This window comes from Eucyclogobius newberryi, unplaced genomic scaffold (genome assembly GCF_026437365.1).
Source record: "Eucyclogobius newberryi isolate DKJ021-1_F unplaced genomic scaffold, fEucNew1.0.hap1 SCAF_2, whole genome shotgun sequence".
Taxonomy (NCBI): domain Eukaryota; kingdom Metazoa; phylum Chordata; class Actinopteri; order Gobiiformes; family Gobiidae; genus Eucyclogobius; species Eucyclogobius newberryi.
Genome location: NW_027315834.1, coordinates 5,624,826 through 5,649,149, shown reverse-complemented (window position 1 = coordinate 5,649,149; position 24,324 = coordinate 5,624,826). Strand labels below are relative to the sequence as shown.

Here is a 24,324-nt window from a genome sequence, read left to right as displayed (position 1 = left end):
CTCTTTCCTCCCAATAGGGCAGCTCACCTGCTGACACTGCGCACTGAGAAAAGGACCTTCTCCACTCTTAAAGATACACACATACCACATCGGGTTTAAAGGTGGAGGAGGAATAATTAGGATGGAAAAGCATGTGGTTGCAGAAAAAGGTCTCCCCGTGGTTCACAGGTCATTTGCACAAACTCACCATTAAACATACAATAGGAGAAATCCAAAAACACACCAGTCGATAATCAGACAGAAAAGACTACGTTTTCTCTAAACATTACGGTCCCTTGTGTGGACGGCTGCTCATTAGACATCTCCAGTGTCCAACATGGCAGAACGCAAAGCAAATCACAGCTAGGTAGTTATCAGCTGCATGTTTTGTAGAAATATCCTCAAATCTATTTTACTATACTCAAGAGTAACCATAAACAAATCATGAAAACAACATTTAGTATAACAATGCACACTGATTTCCTGCTTACCCTGCTCTGTGTACTTATTACACAGTATTTACTTTCCTTTTAGTTGTAGTTATACGGCGAGTTGCTATAATTTTACTTTTACTATTCACATTTTACATAAAAATGATTTGACCCTAACCCCTAATTATTATTTTATATCTTATTTGCATTACTGCATGGTCACAAACATCAGCTTCCACACTGAAGCCAGTTATTTATCTGTACAAACAGTCAATTAAGATTCTGGACAAGAAACCTATGAAATGGCATCATTGTCAAATTATTGTAAAGCACAAGCTTTTGCGACTTTGTAATTTTTAGTATCCTGAAAGTGATTTTTAAATGTTTCAATAATGGTGGGCGCAGGTGTTTTCTGCTCTCACAATCAGACGTCAGGCTGTCTCTGACCGAATACCAAAGCCTCTGTCAGTGGGGATTGTCTTGTTGTAAAGTTTAAAACCTCATGTGGACAGTCCAGTTTCTCTTTTATGGGGTGTAGACTGCGTAACTCCCTCTGACCAATAACTACAGATTGAAATCAGCATGTTCAGCAGGACTTTGAAACAGTGTTCAAAGTCAGGCTGCATGTTTGAAATGTGCCTTGTTTCTATCTGTCTTTTGTCCACTTTTGAGTAGAATCTTTAACCTTGAATACATTTTTAAAAGCATGTTTTTTTATGCTGACTGTCCTTAAATACCCTCACTGTAAAGGAGTTTGAGTGATGTCAGAGGATACCATCGTTTGTATGTTTGTAAATTGCATTAAATGCGCTATACCTGATTTTTGTCTTTTAAACATTTTCTTCATTTAAACAGTTTACAGCGGTCCAAATGCTCATGAATTAATGCGGCGTTCCATAATAAGATGCAGACAGCGCACAATGGTCTCATTTTGAAGAGCTACTACAATATATCTGTACAGGGACAAAAACGGATTCAAATTTTTGTTTTACTTTAAGAGTGAAAACGTTAATTGATCTTACAAGATTGTCAGAATTACTCTTCTTCTGACAGTATTTTGCAGTTTCTACACTGCTACACAAATACTGCAAATGTGTGTGCACGTATTTGAGGAAACTGTCAAGATATTTTGGTAAACAGCTAAACCTCTTACAGTGTCTGAATGTATGTCACACGATCATAAATGCTATGAGTCAAATGGGATTAGCAGATTAATAGTGAGTAAGAAGTAATTACACATAATCCCCCATTTCCAACAAGAAGAAAAGATTGCATAGAGTTCTCCATCTGTGATCTGTCAGATGAATGACGGAGACAAGAACATGTAATTAGAGCGAAGCATGGAGGGCTGGTGATGACTGCGGCGGCTAAACAAGTCAAATGTACTGTATATTCTTGTGTGGGGAAGAAAATACAACATATCAAATGTAGTTTGATCTTGTTTGGATTGCCACCTTAAAAACAAAGCATATATTTTGAATGGCCAGAATAAGCATTGAACCGCGCACAATGTCAAGGTAAAAGTGTGAAAGTAAAATTAAAATGATAGTAAATAAATCAATGCTTAATGACCTTGTACCCATTTCTTACAGTTTTATTTATTTATTCATGTATTTATTTATTTATATTTATTTATCTATGTAATTCAAAGGATAAAATATAAAACAAGAGAGCAAAACTAAATTATACATGACACCACTAGACTAAACTACAAACTTAAATTAAAATATTTTTAAAAGTCCCATTTGGTCTACAGTCGTTAAGTTTGAATGTAATTTCTTCCATTGGTCTTAATTTCTGCAGAGCTATTCCATTTGAAACAGTTAGAAGTCATCCAAACTCATTCCTCTTCTTTCAGTGTTGCGCGCTGACGCTCACTACGTTTTCATGCAGGAAAACCGAATAACAGAAAACAGACAGATCCAGTTAAAGCCAGGATTGCGGTTCGAATCTCAGACACCTCAATTGCACATGTGTAAAAGTGGGTGTGCCGTGGTGCTCCTGCTGCATGTAACGGTCCCATCACACCAGAGTTTGGTTGTATGGCGCACTCTGAGTTCTCTGTGCATGGAAAACGAGTATGCTAACAAAGCTAAGACAGCGAGATGGTAGAAGACAGATCTGTGTCCCACATGAGAGCTGCACAGCGCAGTGAAGTCGCACAGTGCCCGCCTCCCGCTGGGATCTGGCATGCATCAGAAGAATGAGCGACGCTGTGCTGAAGCCAAAGGCTGGGTTCCTCTGCCACTATACACACAGTCACACGCACCATGTAAGACTATGGAAATGCATAGGAAACATACAGCAGGGCATAGCTTCCACGGATACATAATTCATACACCACCTCAGAGATACTGTATAGCAAGGGTTGAAAATAAAGCATTCTCAAGCTTTTTGCGTCACCTAAAGGTTCGGCGTACCAAGTGAAGCCTGTACTGAAGTATTAATAGGCTAAAACTCATAAATCAAGCACCAAATCAAACTATAAAAGCAAATCAAAGATAATAATGGGTAAATCGGGATGAGGCCAGCTGCCAGAACTACAACCAGGACTTTATAAAGGACTAAACAAGGACTTTAACTGGGCTACGTAAGAACAAGGACCAATGCGGGAGAAAACGAGAGCCAAACCACACGGGACTTGAATAATCACGATAAAACCAGGTCTAAACCAAGACTAAACAGAAACTAAACTACTGTAAGATCAGGAGCTTATTATTTGCCCATTAAAGCATAATCTCACACGACTTCGTCGTCCTCGAAGGTTGGAACTCGGAACTCAGACCTCAAGTGACATGTTCTCTGAGTTTTTGTGTACAGTATATGTACAGTAATAACTTATAAGTAATATGAATATATAGGAATTAGGCTCAAATCAGCCAAAATGCGGATCCAATTAAGTAAATGTCATTGTTATTACATTTTACAGTTTATAAAACATTTTCAGAGCGACTTTCTTTTGTTTGCATTAGCTCTGTGTAGACGTTAGCAACAATAGCAGAGCATTCATAAGCGGCCCAGGAGCAGGTTCACAGACAGAAGGTGGACAGCAGAGAAAATAACACAAGTACTATGAATAATGAAGTTGTCGGACGTATAACTTTCACCAACTGCAGGGCAAAGTCTGACCCCCAAGTACAGCACATGATCCATCTATCTAGGACTGCACAACATATCACGATCAAGTCAAAATAGCAATTTGAGCAGGTGCGATGATCCAATTGCAAAAGTGGAAATAAAAGATAATAAAATAACCTTCGTAAAGAACAAAATACTGAATATTTTTATGTAAAAAACGTGTTTTACTGTAGTTTAAACCTCTGCAAATGCGTTCTGAAATTCAAGGGATTCTTGTATTATCAGTTCAGATTTGTCTTCTGTCAAATGCTCCTGTACATTCTTGTTTACATTGGGCACAATTGACGAGAAATTGGCATATCAATATTTCCCCCAAAACTGTGCCACCCTCGCACTAACACAAGTCCACACTTCAGGATAGGCTTCGTTTAAAGACAGATGTGTTGTACGTTGTATAAAAATGACCCTCGCTGATAGTAAGGCTCTTCCTCAGAATATAAGCCTTCACGAGAAACCATCTCCTGCTTTCGCTGATCATCACCATGCCGATGATGATCAGTAATCTTACCCGCTGCAGTGGACAGATGGCACATGCGTCTCTCTTAGGACGTCTCGGGCAGAATGGGAGGAATAAGGACAGAGGACGGAGGAGAGAAAGCGACGCTGTCCTCGCTGTTTACATCAAGACAGGGATTAACATGGTGGATTACTGTCAGCCGATTCCCCGTCGAGATGGAGGTTAGGAGGTCTGAGCCACCACTGTTGATGTTACAGAGAAACACTTCAAATCTTATTGTCAACTCCGCCTGCTGCTCTCGACATTACTGTATATTGTAACATCGGTTATTACTTGTATGGTGATTTGAAGAGCAACCACGGACAATAAGGAAAATGAAAAGCTGTGAGGTTATGACATGAATCTCCAGCTCCAGGATTATTAGCATCTGGCAGGCCTGGGCAATACTGACAAAAATATATCTGGAATATTTGGACTATCCTGATTATTCAGACAATATTATGTCAATCCAAAAGATGTGTTGAAACATGTTTTTAAATGTATTTGTTGACAAAAGAGCAGAAACAGAAAGTGTTTCATCTTTTTCTTCAATCAGCTCTTTTGTAGCATTTTTCTATAAACTATGTACTTGATATACAAATCATCACATATCTTCAAAATATCATATTATCTAAATATTATAGTGCTCAACTCCATCACACATTTAAAACTGCAGACTGACATGAGCACTTTATTAGGACTAGCACTAAATCAGGACAGAACTGTGCACATGGTGATGTATAAAATGAAATAATTGTATATAGTTTGTAAATTTTGTATTGTTTTAATTCTAAAAGCCTCCTATAGTGTTGAAAATTAACTTATTTTGCTATAACACTTAAAACATTGCATCTGGTTCGTCCAATGCTATGTCCATATTAAATAAATAAAATAAATAAAAATAATATGATATCAAAGAACTAGTTGTTGTATGTTGACTAGGAACATGGAAAATGTGCACTTTGAATGTGATTGTGCAAGTTACATTAATAATGTTTATTTCATGTTGTGTCCTGTATTATAACAGTCCCATAGTAACATATTAAGTTACTATGGAACTGTCTGAGCTTAACTCTTTTAACTCAGCTGAGAGAGTTGAATGTCTGTCAAGAGTCGACAGACAATGTAAAAGTAAAAATATTTGGCAGTACTAGAGAGAGTCATATTAATAGTCCGACAGTTTGACCATAATGCAGATCTGTGTTGTAAGCTCAGTTAGATAGTATTGCTCTTCTGTAATACTACATAATTAGTGTTCAATTACTCTGTGAGTGTTACAGCGTGATGATGGTGTCATAGTAACAGGGCTGAGGGTGTGTGAGAGTGGTAGACAATACTAAAAGCACAAACTCTGTGATATGAACACAAACACTGAGGCTTAGACGGGTCGTGTTTACATCTGTTTCACTTGGATTTTAAATTACAACAGCTTGTTTGCTCCTTTTGCTCAGCTCTATTTATTTGTTTATTTTTCATTTTACCCAACTTTCCTTTTGAGACCCGACTAATCCTTCTTAGTAGCATTAAAGTTCACACATTATTCAGAACAAACTCAGGCCTGACTCTACGGATAAATAATCTGCATTGAGTCCTTGGTTCAGTATCACGCTGCAGAGTGGAGCGTGACAGGGCCCACAGGGACACAGCTCCAGTCCTTGGTTCCACTGGAAGGTTACTCAGCCTAAATGTACTCTGACTGCGGTGGGCTGTGTGTGCGGATGCTGATGCAAGCTGCGATTGCTGGAGTGTCTTATCATCAGCAAACATCAAGAGGCTCTAATATCATTAGGAGGACTGTTGAAGGGCCACTGGGCACCCGTCAGCGCCTCGCTGTGATTGGGTTAGGCTGTAGACAGCTTCCTGACGGGAAGGCACCTCTGATAACACAGAGACAGAGCCATAAAAAGAGCAAAATGTGGCTTTCTATATTTAAGCAGACCAGTGTCAACAATCCCTGCTTATCAGCCCTCTATCATAGCTGCGTTTTGCCATAGAAGGTAATTCAGAATCCACTGAGAGATATTGTCTAATTAGTATAAAAGCAGCAGAGAAGAATGCTTTTTAAGTGGTTTTGCTGGGCTCTGTCTGACAGCCGCTTCACAGAACAAATTCAAAGCACTGAGCTCTCTCACGGGTGCACGGTGGCAAAGGCGGTTAGCGCTCTTGCCTCCCAAGAACGAGATCATGGGTTCGATTCCCGGACCAGACCAACATCACATGATCTCTCTGGGTGGAGTCTGCATGTTCTCCCCGTGTTACCGTGGGTTCTCTCCGGGTTCTCTGGCTTCCTCCCACCGTCCAAAGACATGCATATGTTAGGCAAAATTGATAACTCTAAATTGGCCCTTGGGAATGAATGTGAGCGTGTAATGTCTATGTCTCTGTGTTGGCCCTGCGACAAGCTGGCCACTGTCCAGGATGTACCCCGCCTAAGGCCCGAAGTCACTGGGATAGGCTCCAGTCACCCGCGACCCCGAAAGGGAACAAGCGGTAGAAAATGGATGGATGAGCTCTCTCACCCTCTCCTCTTCTTTTCTTATCTTTCCTTTTCGAACACTAAAACACACATCAGCTGTGTAACACTTTCCGCGTACACTATTTTTACCAAATATACATTCAAAGACTTATTTTTTGCCTCATATAAAAATCATGAATCACCCATTTCAACTGAACTTCCATCCATCCATCCATCTTCTGCCGCTTTATCCGGGGCCGGGTCGCGGGGGCAGCAGTCTGAGCAGGGACTCCCAGACTTCCTTCTCCCCAGACACTTCCTCTAACTCCTCCGGGGGGATCCCGAGGCGTTCCCAGGCCAGCCGAGAGACATAGTCTCTCCAGCGTGTCCTGGGTCTTCCCCGGGGCCTCTTCCCAGTGGGACATGCCTGAAACACCTCCCGAGGGAGGCGCCCAGGAGGCGTCCAGAACAGATGTCCGAGCCACCTCAGCTGGCTCCTCTCGACGTGGAGGAGCAGCGGCTCTACTCCGAGCTCCCCCCGTGTGGCCGAGCTCCTCACCTTATCTCTAAGGGAGCGCCCAGCCACACGGCGGAGGAAACTCATTTCGACCGCTTGTAGCCGCGATCTTGTTCTTTCGGTCACTACCCAAAGCTCATGACCATAGGTGAGGGCAGGAACGTAGACCGACCGGTAAATAGAGAGGTTTGCCTTTCGGCTCAGCTCCCTCTTCACCACAACGGTCCGATGCAGCGACTGCATCACTGCAGCCGCTGCACCGATCCGCCTGACCTAACTAACCCTAACCCTAACCCAACTGAACTTTAATGTTCATATTATAAATCCACAAATTATAGCTCAGAAAAGTTTCCAGCTCAGGCCTTTTACATCTAACGTGCAAAAGCGAATCTGTTTTTGGGTGAAAGTGCAGACTAAGCGCTTTGCTCCTCAGAGACACACGCCCACAGCCTTGGGAAACAGGGCAGGTTTGGAAATATCTATTGGGAAATCTGTGATCCAGGTTCAAACAGGCCCAAAGCCCTGCAGTCAATCTCTCAGAACAGCTATAACAAAAAACATAAGGTTTACTGATATTTTCAGTTTGATTGACAGTAATCCTCCTGAAATTAACTCAACAATAAAACTCTTTGTAATTTTCTCGGTTTCAACTTGTCTTGCGCAATGTCTCTCTTTGCCTGTTTTTTTTCAAAACTCATTTTCAACTGATGCCCCAAGGTCTGTATTCAGTGTAAATACTGTACAGGTTTTACAGAGATGGGGATTAGTTTGACAAATACTTTATAAGAAATGAACAAATGGAGATTTTAGGAGAGAAGTGTGTTATTCTGTTAGCAGTAGACTTATTTCTACAGCTGTGGCAATGCAAATCTTCATGTACATGGACATAGTATCCAGATTTTTGTGGATTTTGTGGATTTTTATGATGCTAGTTTACAATCTTGACCTCAAAATTAGGTAAGAATAATTTTGGCAACTTTCTAATTGTCATTTTTCTGAGTAATATTGGAGTTGGATTAGGTTTTAACTTGGTTTGTTCTGGACAAAGTGTACGTCTTTAAATGAAATCTGAACTACTTTGTCCAGTGTTTGCAGGTTTTATACATAATACAACTTGTATTCTTGTATTCTTGTATGCAAAGTATCTAAATCAATGCAGTATTTGCTCTTTTGATTTGATTGCAATGTGCACATAAGACGAACGCCTCTAGATTATTAAAGCGGTACAAAACCTGTTTCAGTCAGGGTTGGCTTGGTTTCAGTGCCTTGTAGGTCTGTAAACGATACTAAAATGTCAGACTCAATTTTGAAACTATGAAGAGACAATGCTCTAAACCAATTTCCACACCACACATTTTCAACACAAAATAATAATACTTTCTATATGTTACCATGTGTATTTTACAAGTTCTGAAGATGAAGGTCGTTGTAAAACTCTTCAGGAAAGGTCATTTTTGTGTCCTGTTCATGTGATTTTTATTTTGGGATTATTATTTATTTATTTTCAGAATTGGTACTTTCAATATACTCATGGATTCTGTGGGGTTTATACATATAAATGGAAAGCTTGCGATGCAGCATTTTGTTTTCAAAGGGGACCAAGAACATGCAACAAATACAGAGTTTTGATAGTATTATAGTATAGTTTGATAGATACTTTTGAAAACTCCACTGTAAATTGGATAATGTAACTGGTATCCAATGTTGTGTCACAATAACATCATAAGAACGAAATTATAATACTTGAAATTTTTGAAACAAAATTAAGTATTTCTAATTTGATCCATGGTCTAAAGCAGGCATGTCCAAACTAGGGCCCGGGGGCCAAATGCGGCCCTCAGACCAATTTTTGTTGGCCCTCCAGCTTCCTGCTATGTTGGCCCAAACAACAAAAACTAGTACGTTTTATTGGGAAATTGGGAAAAATCAGGCATATTGATGTTATACCAACCTAATATTAATGTTCTAGGTATAATTAAAGGTGTGGAGGCTCATTGCAACTACGTCAAATGCAAAATTTCGAATTATTCACTTTGTCATTCAACAAATTCGACATTTTCAAGTAAGTTGTTTGTGGCCCTCTTCCCCGTTTAAGTTTCAAAATGCGGCCCTTGGTGAAAAAAGTTTGGACACCCCTGGTCTAAAGAATATCTAAATGTAAAGTATTTTTTTATCTGGCTCATAAAGTTGTCATTCAGAAAGCTCACTTTCATAAAGATGATGATGATTATCACAAACTTGAGGAATAATAACACAATGTGACAGAAAAAACCTTAAAATGTCACAGTTGTTCCAGTAATCATGAAAAATTGTTAAATAGTGATGTTTCTCTCACAATAATAACACTCAAATGTCAGATCGCGTCATCCCTCGTCTCGATTAGACAACATCCTCAGTCTTTACAGTGTTGTGTAACCTGAACCGCGGTGCTAGTGTGCGTCTGGTTGGACGGGACTGCTGTGACTGCTGATCTAAGCTCGTTACAAAGGGCAAGAACTACAGTTGTTGGACAAAAACAGCGCTATATTAATCTGCCTGGTCTGATCCCGCAGCGCCACACACACACAAGGGGAGGCCGGCGCACATCTGTGGGTCTAATCACTGCACTGGTTGATTGGTTTGCTAGAAGTGGATGGATTAAATCTTATAATCCACGCACAAGACTCTTAAAGACCCCCAGCCCTGTGGTATACGGCGCGCAGCTGCAATGAGGTCAGAGGATGGTTTCACCACCAGTTTGTCCCCCAAAGGGAGACTCAAATATTACCAAAAAGGTATGATGTGCAAACCTGTAATGTTAAAGCTGTATTACCCCATTTTCAAATAGCAAAATAAGGAAGGGTATTCAAATCCTACTAGTTCCTATCCCTCAAAAACCATCTGACACATTGTTAATATTTGGACTGCATACTATGTATCTTTTTCAGAAGTGAAGCTTGGGTGGGCCGCCAAAGCTCAGCCAATCGTAGCTGTGCACACGGCTTTTAATTGAATATTTCAGCACAGTACACAGCTGTCTTATTTTGTCCCAAAGTGTTGTTTTTACAAGATACCATATAAAGGGGAGGGAATTTAATAACATCTCTCATCTATCATTTCAAACTAAATTTCAAAACTAGGCAATAGGCTCAACACGCTCTAAACATTTTAATGAATAAACTGTAATGAGGATATTGACTCGGATCTTCTCTCCTTTTATTTTTATTTTTGTTACCTTGTGGTCTTATGCTAGTTCTGATAAAGAGTTCATTCTAAAAGGTCACATTTTGTCCTGTTGATATGATTAGTTTTTTGTTTTTTTAATTAATACTTGATGAATGAAGTTTAAATACGAGTTTTAGTATCGATAATATCTGAATTTCGATACTTCTTAAAACCCTTTCCACAAGGGATAGTAAAGTCACATTTCTGGATGTATAGAAAGGCATCATCCCTATAAATGACAAATCAGCTGACAAGATTATTTGGATAATTGATGATTATTCAGGTTGCAATATATTTAATATAAAGTTTAGTAAGAACTGAAAAAACTGACAATTTTAGAAGCAAAATTATGTATTTTTAATTCAAGCGTTTTACTTCTAAAATACACCTAGAAGTAAAAGTAAACTGTTTGATTTTTGATTTGATAAAGCTTTCACTGTTTGCGCTCAGTGATCGTGAATAATTGTTAAATTGTGCTGTTTTTTTCTTACAGTAATCATAACACTAACATTTAATACTTTTGTGACAACCCTAGTCATGATGACCTGTGAAGTTAAAGTTAAAACTGAAAAAACTACGGTTGTCTTCCAAAACAACAACTACAAACAAAAAGCCTTATACATTTATCCAACGCTCCTAAAATCACCCATGTGTTTTACATTTATCAGCCAGGCTTCAATTAAAAAGACAAATATGACCTGGTTTCCGTGCGTCCTCATACTCTGTCTTCGCGTGCTCTAAAACTCAATATAAAAGACCAGAGCGAGCGTGGTCCATGTGGGATAGAAGGGAAATGTGGGCCATGCTAGTGAAGATAGAACGTCTCACCTGTGGAGACTTGTGGCGCTGCAGTAATGGGCAGAAGAGGCTGACAAATGAGCACTTTGACAGGCTGTGTCACGGAAATATCCTCATTTTAACCACATTCTACAAATCCAGCCGTATTAGGCAGGGAGCGAGGAGGACATGGGAGCACAAATTGGTTGGCACTCTCGCCTCACAGCTGGAATGCAACAGGTTCAGTTCCAAGAGCGTATGACAGCGTACGGTGTGGAATTTGCATGTTCTGCTCATGTTTGAATGGGATTATTCCTGGTGCCCTGGTTTCCTCCAGTTTCCTCAACAGAGCGCATACATATTAGGCCTGATATTTACTATGCAGACTTATTGTTCGATAAATATTAGCTGGAACAATATTTTTCGGTGCTCAGTATTTATTGTGTGTACTTTTTTTTTTTTTGCAAAAGTGGAGAGTGTTTTGTTTTTATTTTCTTGTAGTACAACCAGATTTGAGCAGTACAGGGTCAAATAAATACTTTGAATGACAAATTTTGAATACAAAATACTTGTTAGACTTGCAAATCGTAGGATTTGGACAAAAAAAATATACTTGGGACTCAACTTGAACTTGAATGCCAGTGACTCTGGGCTCGACTCTGACTTGTTTCTCCTCATAATGTGTATTTACAACTAATATATAGATGTATTTTCAGTGCTAAAATAGGGCAATTTACTGCAAATTTGGCGCTTTAACTTGAAAGGACTTTGACTTTTATCGTGACATTTTTCTGTAGTTACATACAAACATACATTATATCGCACTTGAAGTTTGTTATTGTAGCAGGTCTATCTGCTATAGTTAAAACTCACTCTAGTTTTCTGAATAACTGTTAATATATTACGTTAACATGCCAGACTCTTACGTCAGTTCATTGTCTGTGCGTCATGTAGCTGTAGATGTTACGTTAGCATACGTACAGCTATTCACCATGTTCTTTAATCTTTTATTATTTCAAATTTCAAGATGAAATGTCTGTTCTTGGATTTTATCACATAAATTTCGCCAAAAATGCGACGTATGCTCCAATGCGACTTATATATGATTTTTTCTTCTCTATTATGCATTTTTTTGGCTGGTGCGACCTATACTCCGAAAAATACGTTATAGTTTTACGTTTTAAATTATTGTGATATAAACGGCCACACAAATGGCACCACACATTTTGGAGCATAGATTGAAATGAAATTACTTTATTTTGCTTCTGAAATAGTCACAATTATTAGTCTTTATGATTACATTGTGACCTGAATTATGACCGAATAATCTTGACATCCCTAATCTGAACATTTGTACCCCCTTGCAGAAAATTATTATTCATTTTCTACTTCATACCATTCAGAACTTCACTTTTTTCATACAAATGTTTTAAATATCCATTTGAGGTGATTATGCCTAGACAAAAATGAGCGCTTTCCCAGGACCCACCAGACATAAACATCTGTATCTACCAAATGTTACACCATGTGAACAGCTGCAAGATTTCTACAAGAATAAGATTAAAGATGGACACTGGATAGAGAAATATAAGTAAAGAAATCAGCAATATTAGTGATTACAACTGTACTTATCTTTTTTTTTTTTTTGCTAGTTTGACAAGAGCACTCTTAATTCCATTGTTAATAAAAACACAAAAGAAATTAAAATAAATCATTCTGTAATGCACAAATTTTACAAAAAGTTAAGTTATAGTGTCATTAGGAGTTCTTTACTGCCCTCAAGCCGTCGCTCTGTTGTTCCAAACAAATAACTAAGTAAGCTTAATATTTATACTTTTATTCCTAAGGCCTTTTGCCTTTTAAATGTAAATCATATGTGATAATGCAGATGTTGCTACTTACTAACTTAAGAGCTCTTCTTTGTTCAGAATTGCTCCACTCTGGAACCCAGGAAGAAAAGCAATATATTAAAATAAAAAAATTAAAAATATTAGTTGAATATTTGGCTATCTACAATGTGTGTTTTGTATTGACAATATCTGAATGTGAATTATCTTGGGTTGTAAATCCTGATCAGTTTGAGTCTTTCAGTGTTTATTTTGACGAGCTCTTTTTTGGGACAATTGAATGTTATATTTCCAAATAAAGCTAGAAAAAAGAAAAAAAAAAGAGCCAAATCATATGATGGCTCTGACAAGACTTTAACATAGTTTATTCCACATGTGATAAACTGTGTGTAAAATGTCAACAAGCGTCAGAAGCGCGTGCGCTGGTCCAATGCAGTGGTTCAAATGTTAATGGGAAAATCTCAAGAGTAAAATCACTCTCATGAAAAGGTCAGCGTGGCCATTGATTCGCACACCTCCAGTCTCTTATGGAGCCATTTTTCTTAAACAAACACTATCATCTCTTTAGTGGGAAACCCAGGTGACTCCTTGAGTTGCCATAGTAACACAGTAACGTGGGAAGTACTGGACAGAAAGGTAAATCTCTGCATTTGAAAGAAAATAATACTCATGTCATAAGTAATGCAAACTCATGTGGATTCTCTACGGGTTGGGGGGCACAGTGAAGTACTTTATTTATTTATTTTCATCTTTTATGGGCAGAATAGCTAAGAAATTAACTAGAGTTTTAATTTAATTTAACAGAAAGTAAAAAAGTATTTGGAAAAACTACTTCGAACTTCTGAGTAATTGTCTTGGCGTAACATCTGATTTATAATTTAAAGTAAATTTATTTGTAAAGAAAATGTCTTTAAAAAATTGTGATTTTTTGAAGGATAGACACAAAAATGAAAAAAATATGTATCTGAAAGACGCAAGAAAAAGAAGGAGCAAGAAACACAACATAATATAACAACAACGTTATAATAAATCAAATACATTATTATTATACTCACAGTGGGAAGAGGAAACAAAACGTTTACTCAAGTAAGAGTACTACACTGTTACTTACTTCAATACCAAAAAGTACTCTGAACAGTAAAAATTTACACTATTATTTCTAAGCTATAGGATACAAATTTAGAGAAGCTTTTATACTGCCCAGAGTAGAATTGTACATACTAGGCAATTATTTAGTATTTTGACTATTGAATATATCGTTTGTAATAAAAAAAAAAATGCTATAAAAAGTTGGAATTAAAATTAAAAAGAAAAAAAGTTGTACCTTTCAAACAAAGTCATATTTCTATGATGGTAATTATACTTAATTTAAGGACATGTTTTAACACATTTCTTTTGGCTTGACATAATTAGAAGCACCAGTGAACACAAAACTATCAAATACAACATTGACACAGCCAAGTTGACAACATTTTTTGCAAGCCCAAACCAATCAGAAGCCAATTTAGACAAGGCAGGAGCATAAAAAGCAATAAGACGAACATGAAACCCTCGTCTACGCCTTGTTCCATCATTATGCGAGCAGACTCTGCAGTGTCCTGGGGGGAGAAAGAAGACAGAGGACAGAGGGAGGTTTTACTGTAAAGTCCGTGCCTTCTGGCTGGAGCGCAGCGGGGAAGCTCTATAGGCCCGCTGTTTGACAATTACTGTGGTAGCGCTGCATCCCGGTGCCCCCCTGACACCACGGGCACACAGGAAATGAGTGACACCACAAGACAAAAAAGTGACAAGGAATACGCTGAGGGTTTCAACATATTCATTAGCCACAATGTAATTAAAAAAGGGTAATGAGAAGTACATCGTTTACTCGTTCTACTGCGCCAAGACGGTGTACGTTTGAAGGATTAGCCTAAGACAAGCGCTTAACTGTAGCCGAGCAAAAATGACAACGGTACATAAAGAAAGCAAGAACTGTTTTCAATAACTACGCACTTCAAGGTCCAGGATCTACAGTATATTAAGCATTTTCATATATTCATTATTTGGATTATGACCAAACCAAAAGGAAAAAGTATAATTTCATACAGTATAATCATGCGATAAATATTGTACTTTTAATTCATATTATCGTATTGTGAGATTTGGATATTGTAACATAGATGGCGTAAAATTATGCAGAGTGAGGTGTTCTAAACTCTCATTAATCTAGGACTAAATCAGGTCTGAAGCACTCACACATACCACATTAAAATAGGGACTAAACCTAGGACAGGACCAAACTGAGGGTGCTTCACACTTGCACAAAGATCACACTGGAATCACCCTTTGTATTAAACTTGACTTTAATTGAGAGTTGGAACTAATCCTGGACAAGACCACGCCTTAACCCGGACTGGAACAGGACCAAACCTAGTCTACATCTGGACAAAAACTGGACTCAAACCAGGACTCAACATGGACACGAGTGAACAAGGAATGTCAATGTTTTTAGGGTAATCGATAATTGTGATTATTCAGGTCACAACAAGATCATAAGAACTAAAACATAATGATTTAGAAGCAACATTAGGTATTTTTAAAGCTCAATCCTTGCCATTCAGATTTCATAAAGCTGGTCACAAATTTGAGGAATAGTAATGCGTTAGACAATTAATCAAATTAATTAAATTAATAATGAATTAATCGTTATTAATTGTTTTGTTGGTCATGAATAATGGTTAAATCATGATGTTTTTTTAGATGCTTCGTGTGAACATCAGACCTTAAAATGGGCTCAAACCAGGACCAAACCTTCAAACAAAACTACATCTAGAACTGAACGATGGCCAAACCACACTACATAACGCAATGAAGGAAAAACAGTAATAAGCTGTACGAGATATCATTCACTTTGGCCGTGTGGGTTTGAAGGCTCCCTCAGGACAAGCGCTCGACAAATGAAACGCAGTTGTGAGGAAAACATGTCTCCGCCTGCACGCTTAGACGCTCAGGAGCTAATGTTGAGTGTGAAGCCATGAGAAAAGGCTTAAAGGCTACAAGACACATTCGCCAGAACATGGACCCGTTCAGTCTGTCTTCTGTAATAGTCATGGGTGCGTGGGGATGGTTTCCAACACTTTGAGGTATTGTCTAAAATGGATTAATAATAGGAACGCGCAGCCATGCTTCATCTCGACGCCAGGAAAGGGAGGGGGTAAAAAAAAAGATGAGAATGGAATTAGGGCTTAATCCTTTGCACGGGCGGCTGCAAATGAAGAGAGGAGGAAGATTGAGGAGGAAGAAAAATAAATAAATAAAACAAAACAAAACACGCCCCAATGACCGTCTTGCGATTTTCTCATCATTTCACGCATCTGAAACAAAACTAATTTACGGCTTGTCATGCTCGGCTTGGCACGCGCAAACATTAGAGCCGATATTGCGTCTCTGTGTCATCGGCCCTAGCATCAAAGAGAGCCGTTTATACTCGTGGCTCCGTATGAATCACAGGGACCTGCACGAGAGACGCTTAACACAGTCTTATCTAAAAAAGCAGTCTGGCAAAACTACTGATACCAGGAAGCTGCCTGTGCACAATTCGATTCCCATCTTCCAAAAAGAGAACAGCAAACAGTGATGGCCCATGTTTCCCTTCTCACTTTAGTGACCAATGTACAGAATGATAAAGTTATGTGCATAGATACACTGTACGACAGGGACGAGGTTGAAGGTTATTTGTCCTCAGTGCTTTATGGGGCATGTCGCTCCAATAGTAACAATGACAAAGGTCTTACAAAGTTCAGAAATGTGGTCAAATCTCTCTGAAACTAGTGATTATTTTAGTAGTAGCCAGACAGATATTTTTTATCGACTTGTCAAAAAATGATTTCCACAGCACAATGATTATACTTTTTAATAAAACATATACCAAATAAAGTTTGACATATCATCACTGAAGGCTTCTAGATTTTATATTGTTGCTGTCTTTGTTATAAAAGGTCTTTTCGTATGTGTTTATGGGTGCACTTGGTGTTTTTTTGTCCTAATTTGAGCTCATTTTGGTCCCGATGAGGACTTGGTTTGATCTGGTCTAGACAATGATCTTTGTTTTATGTATTTATTTGAGACATTATACATTAACCTTATCAGGAGAGATGCTTTGTACCAGATTGATGTTATTAGGGGGAGGAGCCTATTGTGTTTTAGTGGTACGGGAAACCTACACAGACAAAGGGAGAACATGCAAACTTTACACACCACCCAGGAAGCAATCCCAGGACCTTCTTGCTGTGAAGCGATAGTGCAAAACGCTGTGCTACCAATTTGTTTAGTATTGGTCCCACGACTACAAATGTTTCCCATAGTGATTCATCATATAATCATATAATTATAGATAATAGATAGATCATGTAGCGACTGTGCGTGCCACTGCAAACCACATGTTTCTGGAGGAAGGGACTCGAACAAAAGACCTTCTTGCCGTGAGATGAGGGACCAACATTCTGCCAGTTACATATTTGGGATGTCACAATATCACATTAGCAAAAAGTAATATCCCGGTTTTGAAACTATGGTAAGTCACGATTATAGTCCACCATGAGCAAGCAAGTCCTGAATTTTCTTCATTCACAACTGTCGACTCCACTGGTTCTCAAGCTTTTCATACCAAGTAAGTATTTGGCCTTCAGAGTACCACAGATCACAGATAATTAGGTCTAAAATCAAATTATTATAGGTCTAAAGTTGGGCTAAACCAGGTCTAAACAAGGACAAAACCAAAGGAAAACAAAAATGTTGATGGGACCTTCCTGTTTGGAGTTTGCGTGTTCTCCCGTAGGTTTCCTCTGGGTACTATGGTTTCCTCTGGGTACTACGGTTCCCCCAACCATTAAAACACGTACAATAGGCTCCTCCCCTCAGTAAGACTTAATAACATCCACCTGCCCAGGGAATTGAATTAGCACTTGAGCTTTTACCTGGTACAAAGCATCTCTCCCTCCTGAGACATTACCACTTTTAAATCAAACTTTATGAATGATAAAGTTGAAATGTTCAGTTTAGGGCTGCACGATTTAGGCAACATATCAAAAGAGTATTACGGTTGCGATTAGATTCTGTTCCAAGTTCAGTGCCACTGCAAAAGGCAGATGAACCGACAAACTAATGAGTCAAATGTAGAGCATATCATGTTTGAACAGATCGAAATGACAGGGTTTGCAGCTTTTTGTGCAGAATGAGACGGGATGTTTTGTCCATGCGACTTGCTTCTTGAGTCCGTTCAAAGTGTGATTTTGATTCGATTGCGATCTTATATGTTATGTCCCTTTTTAAAGACGCAACAAAGATTTGAGATCGTGAGCGCTGCTGCTGCTCCTGCTGCTGCTGCTGCTCCTGACAGAAGCATGACAAGCACCTACGCAAACAGAAATATTATAGTGTTTATACCTATCCTCTGTAGGCTTCACACAAATGCTGAGTAAACTCTTCGACTCAGGGATGCGTCTCATTAAATAAGGCCCAGTGACGCGTATTGATTTCTCCCTATAGACTTCAAGACACCTATTGTTCAGGGATCTTTGCCGTTAGACTTGTGCTGTCACTGTGCTGACAAACATCGATATGCGGCTCTACGGCGCGTTTCCAAAAGGTTAATTACATACTTATAAGCTATTATTCTTTGGATCGTCTTTCTATCTGATTGCGTTGGTAGAAGCCATGATGGTGACTGGTGACCGTGATGTTGGTCATATGTTTAATTAATAGAATTAATCCATTGTCTGCGTGTTGCCCTGTCGAGAGGTGGAGAAAACATTGAACTCTGGAGTGTTGTTACTTAAGAATAGGGAAATAATCTATATCCATCTCAATAATGATATTCAGACGATACTATGTGTTATAGTATTAATCCTGGTTAGTCTTGTTTTAGTCCTACTTTAGTCCTGTTTTAGACCTACTTTAGTCCTGCTTTAGTCCTGTTTTAGACCTACTTTAGTCCTGCTTTAGACCTGTTTTAGTCATGTTTTAGTCCTGTTTTAGACCTACTTTAGTCCTGTTTTAGACCTACTTTAGTCCTGCTTCAGACCTGTTTTAGTCATGTTTTAGTCCTGTTTTAGACCTACTTTAGTCCTGTTTTAGACCTACTTTAGTCCTGCTTCAGACCTGTTTTAGTCATGTTTTAGTCCTGTTTTAGACCTACTTTCAGCCTGTTTTAGTCCTGTTTTAGACCTGCTTTAGTCCTGTTTTAGACCTACTTTAGTCCTGCTTTAGACCTGTTTTAGTCATGTTTTAGTCCTGTTTTAGACCTACTTTCAGCCTGTTTTAGTCCTGTTTTAGACCTGTTTTAGTCCTGTTTTAGTCCTACTTTAGACTTGTTTTAGTCCTGATTTTGACCTGTTTTAGTCCTGTTTTAGACCTGCTTTTGACCTGTTTTAGTCCTGCTTTAGTGCTGTTTTAGCACTAAAGCAGGCCTACGATACAAATCATTATACCAGAAAAATGTGTCAATCAAACTTTATTTGTACAATGCTTTACAACAGGAAGAACGGAACTAAATGTATTTCCACAAAGACATCAAATGTATATTGGTGACAATAAATCAAATCTCAATTACTATGGTTTAACGTCTGGTTTCAACTAATATTTTAGAATTAATTATGGGATCTACCGGCAATAGAAAAACATAATAGCAGTACTAAGGAACAATATCTCTAGTAAATGCAGCAAAAAAGTACTTTAACATTATTCCCAAATTAATCTGTTCATCTCATAACAGCCAAAACAATGACACCACTACCAGCTTTTATTTTTAGGCCGAGATTAGAGGAAGTCCTGCTGAAGAACGAAAGAGAGCAACAGAAAGTGGGAACAAACAGAGCGTTCAATTGAGGTCGGGTCCACAGACACATCATTGAGTGTGACACGATGAGTCATGTCAGCGGCCACAGTCTTCATACGAGCCTCCCCCGGCCCTGCACTCATCATTCACAGCCGCACCACAGGCAAACTTCCTCCAGGACACACCGGCCAAGATAACAAGTATTCAACTCCAAAAACTCCAACACAACGAGCACTTGAGGCAACAGAAGCACCTGAGTTCATCTGCTGTATCGCTGCTGTATTGGGGAGTCTTTTTACTTTCTGCCTTCAATTATTTACAGCCAATTGCGTTCCTCTATTGAGAAAGCTTCGTCAAGATTGTATTTGTCATTTTATGAGGATTATACGACTTTCTATGTACAGCAATCGAAAGGAGAGGTCACGGAGTGATTTCACCGGAGTTTTGGAAGTTTCTGCCTTTTCACTCATGGAGACGCTTTTAATTAGTACTTCTCTAATTCTAGTTATTGCACAACATTTATTTTGAAATCAATCGTCTTTAGTCAGTCGAAAAGGTCTCGTCGATTACAGCCCTAGAAATGAGACTTGAGCTACAGCGGGTCTTTATTGCTGACTTTACGGTAAAGTGACTAAGGGTGCTTTCACCACATTCGCCGCATCAGTATTGGAACTAGACCAGGACGAAACCTGAAACTAAACTTGGAAAAGAATGGGACTGAATCAAGTTCACGTCAGGATTAACCAGGTCTTACAAAGGACAAAGTACAATAAGTCACTGCCTTACATTGCCTTAGGAAGACCCGGTCGAATCCAGTTTTAGACCAGATTAAGTCATGTGATTGGACTGGTTTAGACTTGTTTTCATTATGTTTGTCCAGGTTTTGGCTTGGTTTAGCTTTTTGTTGAGTCTAGTTTACTCCAGTCCTAGTTATTTTCTTATTTATACCATTTGCTTCTAAGTTCTTCCTTTCACTATTGTTTACTCCCTGTATAATCCTGGTTTAGCCCTGGTTTTGTCATGATTAGGACCCAATTTTGCCCAGTTTCAGCCTCTTGTTTAGTCCTGCTTGAGTCTAGTCTACTCCAGTCCTTGCTTTATCCTTGTTTGAGTCATTTGCTGCAGATTTCTTCTTTTTACTTGGTTTAATTCTCAATAATTCTGGTTGTCTTCCAGCTCAGTCCAGGCTTGGTCCTGGTTCAGTCATGCTACGTACTCTATTACATAAAAAATATTGCCTCCGGGCTTCTGAACACTGCTCTCAGGTATTCCAACCGCGCAGCCACTTAAAAGAGGACTTCAATTACATCAGAACACAAATCCACTACAGAATATCAGTTGTCCTTGTCACTACAATGCTCCAAAACGTAATGAATATCTTTATCGCCGAGGTCGGGGTAAGTTTATCCATTAGCGAGCCATAATATTGACAAGGCTCTCCGGGTCCAAACCGGAGCGTAATGTTGTAGAGTCGTAACGTTGGCCGACAGACAGGGGGTAGTATGTCAATGTGAGGTGCTTACAGGCCGATAAAGGCTGCTGCTCCAATTCCTACAAGCAGGTAGTGATGGACAGCACGCAGGGAGAGACAGAGGGAGAGACAAGAAGAGCGGGGGGAGAGAGCGGCCGAAGCTGATACAATATTAAACAGTAAAAAATAAAAAAATGAATGGGGAAGCTGCATGTGTAGGAAAAAAGCTGCAGGCCACATGAACTTTATTTTGTTTTATCATTTAGGAAGTTTAATTTCAAAAAGCTGGACGCAGACTTGGGGAATAGCAACATGTTAGACAATGGGAATGAAAGATAATACAAGATTTCACTGTTGTTAAGGTCTCAGTAACCGTGAAATATCGTTAAATCGTGCTGTTTTCTCTGAACAATAACTGGAACATTAAAATGTGATAATATTGTAACATTCCTAGACATAGGCGACAAAGAAAAAATAAAACTGACCAAAAAAAAGACAAAAAGGTGTTAAATTAATATTAGTATAGTGGTAAGTGAAAACTGAAAGCAATATGAATAGTAATAAAGATTGTTTGCTGAGAACTGATTTCCATTCCTATCAGTACATTTGGAGTTTATAATAGGCTTTTCTTTAACTTTAGAGTAACTTGTACCTACGTTTGCTGAACCAGCCAGTGGGAAAATAGCTGTATTCATGGCAGAGTGCAGGTGTAGGGGAGCTGGGGTGGGGGCAGACTCAGGGGGGCTCATATAGTACAAAGTCTGTGTGCACTATGAGGGGTCTGCTGCATGTTGTATAGGCTGGAGCAGCTGCTTTCTGCACGGAGGAGCTGAGCACGGCCAGAAACCTGGACAGGACTATTTCATTCTACTCAGACGTGTAAAGCACATCAGGAGCTCTCTAAACAACACAGACCAGAACATCTACAGAGTGACCAAAGCCAGCATCTTAAATGTCACTGAAAGCGTTTACTGCAAACTGGCACAAAGGAAACAACGGTCTAGTAGAATAATAAAGGGACATTTCAAAGCTCAGAGCGCGTGCTAAAACTTATATTTGCATGCTTTCTCACGTTTGTGGAGAAGAAACCAGGCTGTCAGAATAATGACTGCAAACATGTTGTAACTGTTTTAAAATGCAACAAGATGAGCAAAGTGAGATGTGGACGCGCGTGAAGGCGGCACGGACACGGAGACTTTGGTAAAGGCGCGTGGAGGATGAATCTGTCTGAGAGATGCTGAGCGTTACCCACGGAGCCCCACGGAGCCCCACGGAGCCCCACCATCCTGATCCTGAACACTGTGGATACAAGTCTTAAAGCGACACAGACTGTGACTTTAAAACACTGAAGAGTGGAGCACGTTTGAAGCTCGGATGTAAAATGTGTCTGACAGCTCCGTTTGGAGAGCGGCGATCCCATGTGGATCCAAATCCGTGTCAAACACGCTGCTCTACAACATTCCCCAGCCCTTTTTATTTGAATATCCTTCAACAGAAATGCTGCCGCCTCTCAAGCAACATTGAGCCGCTTTAATCACCGCAGAAATGTCTTTGGTGTGATCCTGAAGGCGCCGCGTAAGTGCAGCGCGAGTCCCGAGTCTCCCGGTAGTTTGAACCTTCGCGGAGCATGTGCTCCTTCTAAAGGACCGCGAGGGGGGCTTTAAGATGCAATTCGAAAATACAAATAATACATGAGACCAAGCGTCCAAAATGCAGATATTTCCCATGTTTCCTCTCGGGGACAGTGCGATCCAAACGGGCAGGTTCGCCCGAGTGCGCAGGGTGAGCCTGGCGCAGCGTGAACAGGTGCAGCTCCTGTCACCTGGATGGTGCAGTGGCCAAACCGGCCCCGGGCACGCTGCCTCGGTCCTGGGAGGCTCCGGTGACGCACCGGGAGCAGCCCCTGGTCCTTACCTGTAATGTGTGCAGATAGATCCACTTCACAGCCGCAGCCGCATCGACACTGCGGAAAGCGGCACGTGCAGAGCGGTCCCCAACTCGGCACGCTCCCCAAAACACGCACACTTCAAACAAAACGGTAAATCCGGATCAAACGGCAAGTCCGGTTTAAATCCCTGGTCCAGGTGGAGCAAGAAGAAGGCGGATCCTGTCCGGGACTTCCAGCAGCATCCCCCGCTCAGCAGGACCGTAGCACGCCGCTCTGAGAACCCTGAGAGCCGCGATCTGAAGCTCCCATTCCCCGCCGAAGACGCACTTGGTTCTGCCGCCGGGAAAAGTGGCCGCGCGCCGCACACGGGATACGCTACCGCAGGAGGAGGCTGTGCCCGAGCGCGTACGGTGTGGCTCAGTGCGGTGCTCCTGCTCAACTGAGGTGTGGAGACGAGCGAGTGCTGCAGCAGAGTGCGAGAGACCGGGGGCGGGGATGCGCGGGAGAGAGGCACGGAGAGGCACGGAGAGGGACGCAGGGAGAGGGAGGGAGGCGGCCGGGTGGAGAGGCGAGAGCGGTCCAGGAGTTTGGAGTGCGCTACGGGACTCGCGATGGCGCTGAGCCCGCTGAAAACGGCCACAAGAGGAGCACGGGTCTGTCCGCTGGCCGCAGTGACACACCGGCGGCGATTGGCTGCGGCACGGGCTCGGTTTGGGCTGGGTCAAGTCCTTGGCAACTGCCCTAAAGAGACTTATTCAGCATTACTGTGGTGTGGACTGATGCGCAAAAAAAGCCCATTTAAGCCTTTTACAAATGCCTTTATGTTCCTGTAATATGCTCCTCTGGTGTAGGGGAAATGTTGAAGCGGTTTATTCTTGTGTGACTCCCAGTTTACAGCACTATGGTGGGTAAAACATTTGTCCAACACACAATCTCTATAAATAAGGATTAGACACTAACTATTTGCTCTCTACATGTGAACTTTCACTGGGACCTTTACTCCAAATTTCAATTAGATCTAGTTGCTCTAAGATAAACTATAATAAGGAATCCAAAACCCCCCACTGAACTGATTTTGTATTTAATATGAACACAAAATGGACCGATACATTTAAAACTGACTCTATTCCGTTTTAAAATGTGTATATCCCAAATACGTACAATTTGAACAATGATGCAAACTTGTAATACATGTCTTCTGTCTTAAATGATAGCTCTAAATTCAAGAGGAATCACCTGCAGAGTCTCGCTTTTCACATTGAATCTATAGTAGGACATACAGAGTCAAAGGGGCATTTGTCTGCACA

At 40.1% G+C, this 24,324-nt stretch overlaps 1 protein-coding gene across 2 annotated transcripts in view; it reads right to left on the bottom strand.

The window, feature by feature from the left end:
- plxna4 (plexin A4) overlaps window positions 1–23,356 on the bottom strand; it is a 313,531-nt gene extending 290,175 nt beyond the window's left edge. Inside the window, exon 1 of one of the 2 annotated variants that reach the window (XM_072454782.1) lies at window positions 23,044–23,356. The gene's annotated coding sequence lies outside the window, so the exon portion shown is untranslated. The remainder of the gene's footprint in view (window positions 1–23,043) is intronic. The other variant, XM_072454783.1, reaches the window with a different exon arrangement.
- Window positions 23,357–24,324: the final 968 nt, after the last annotated feature.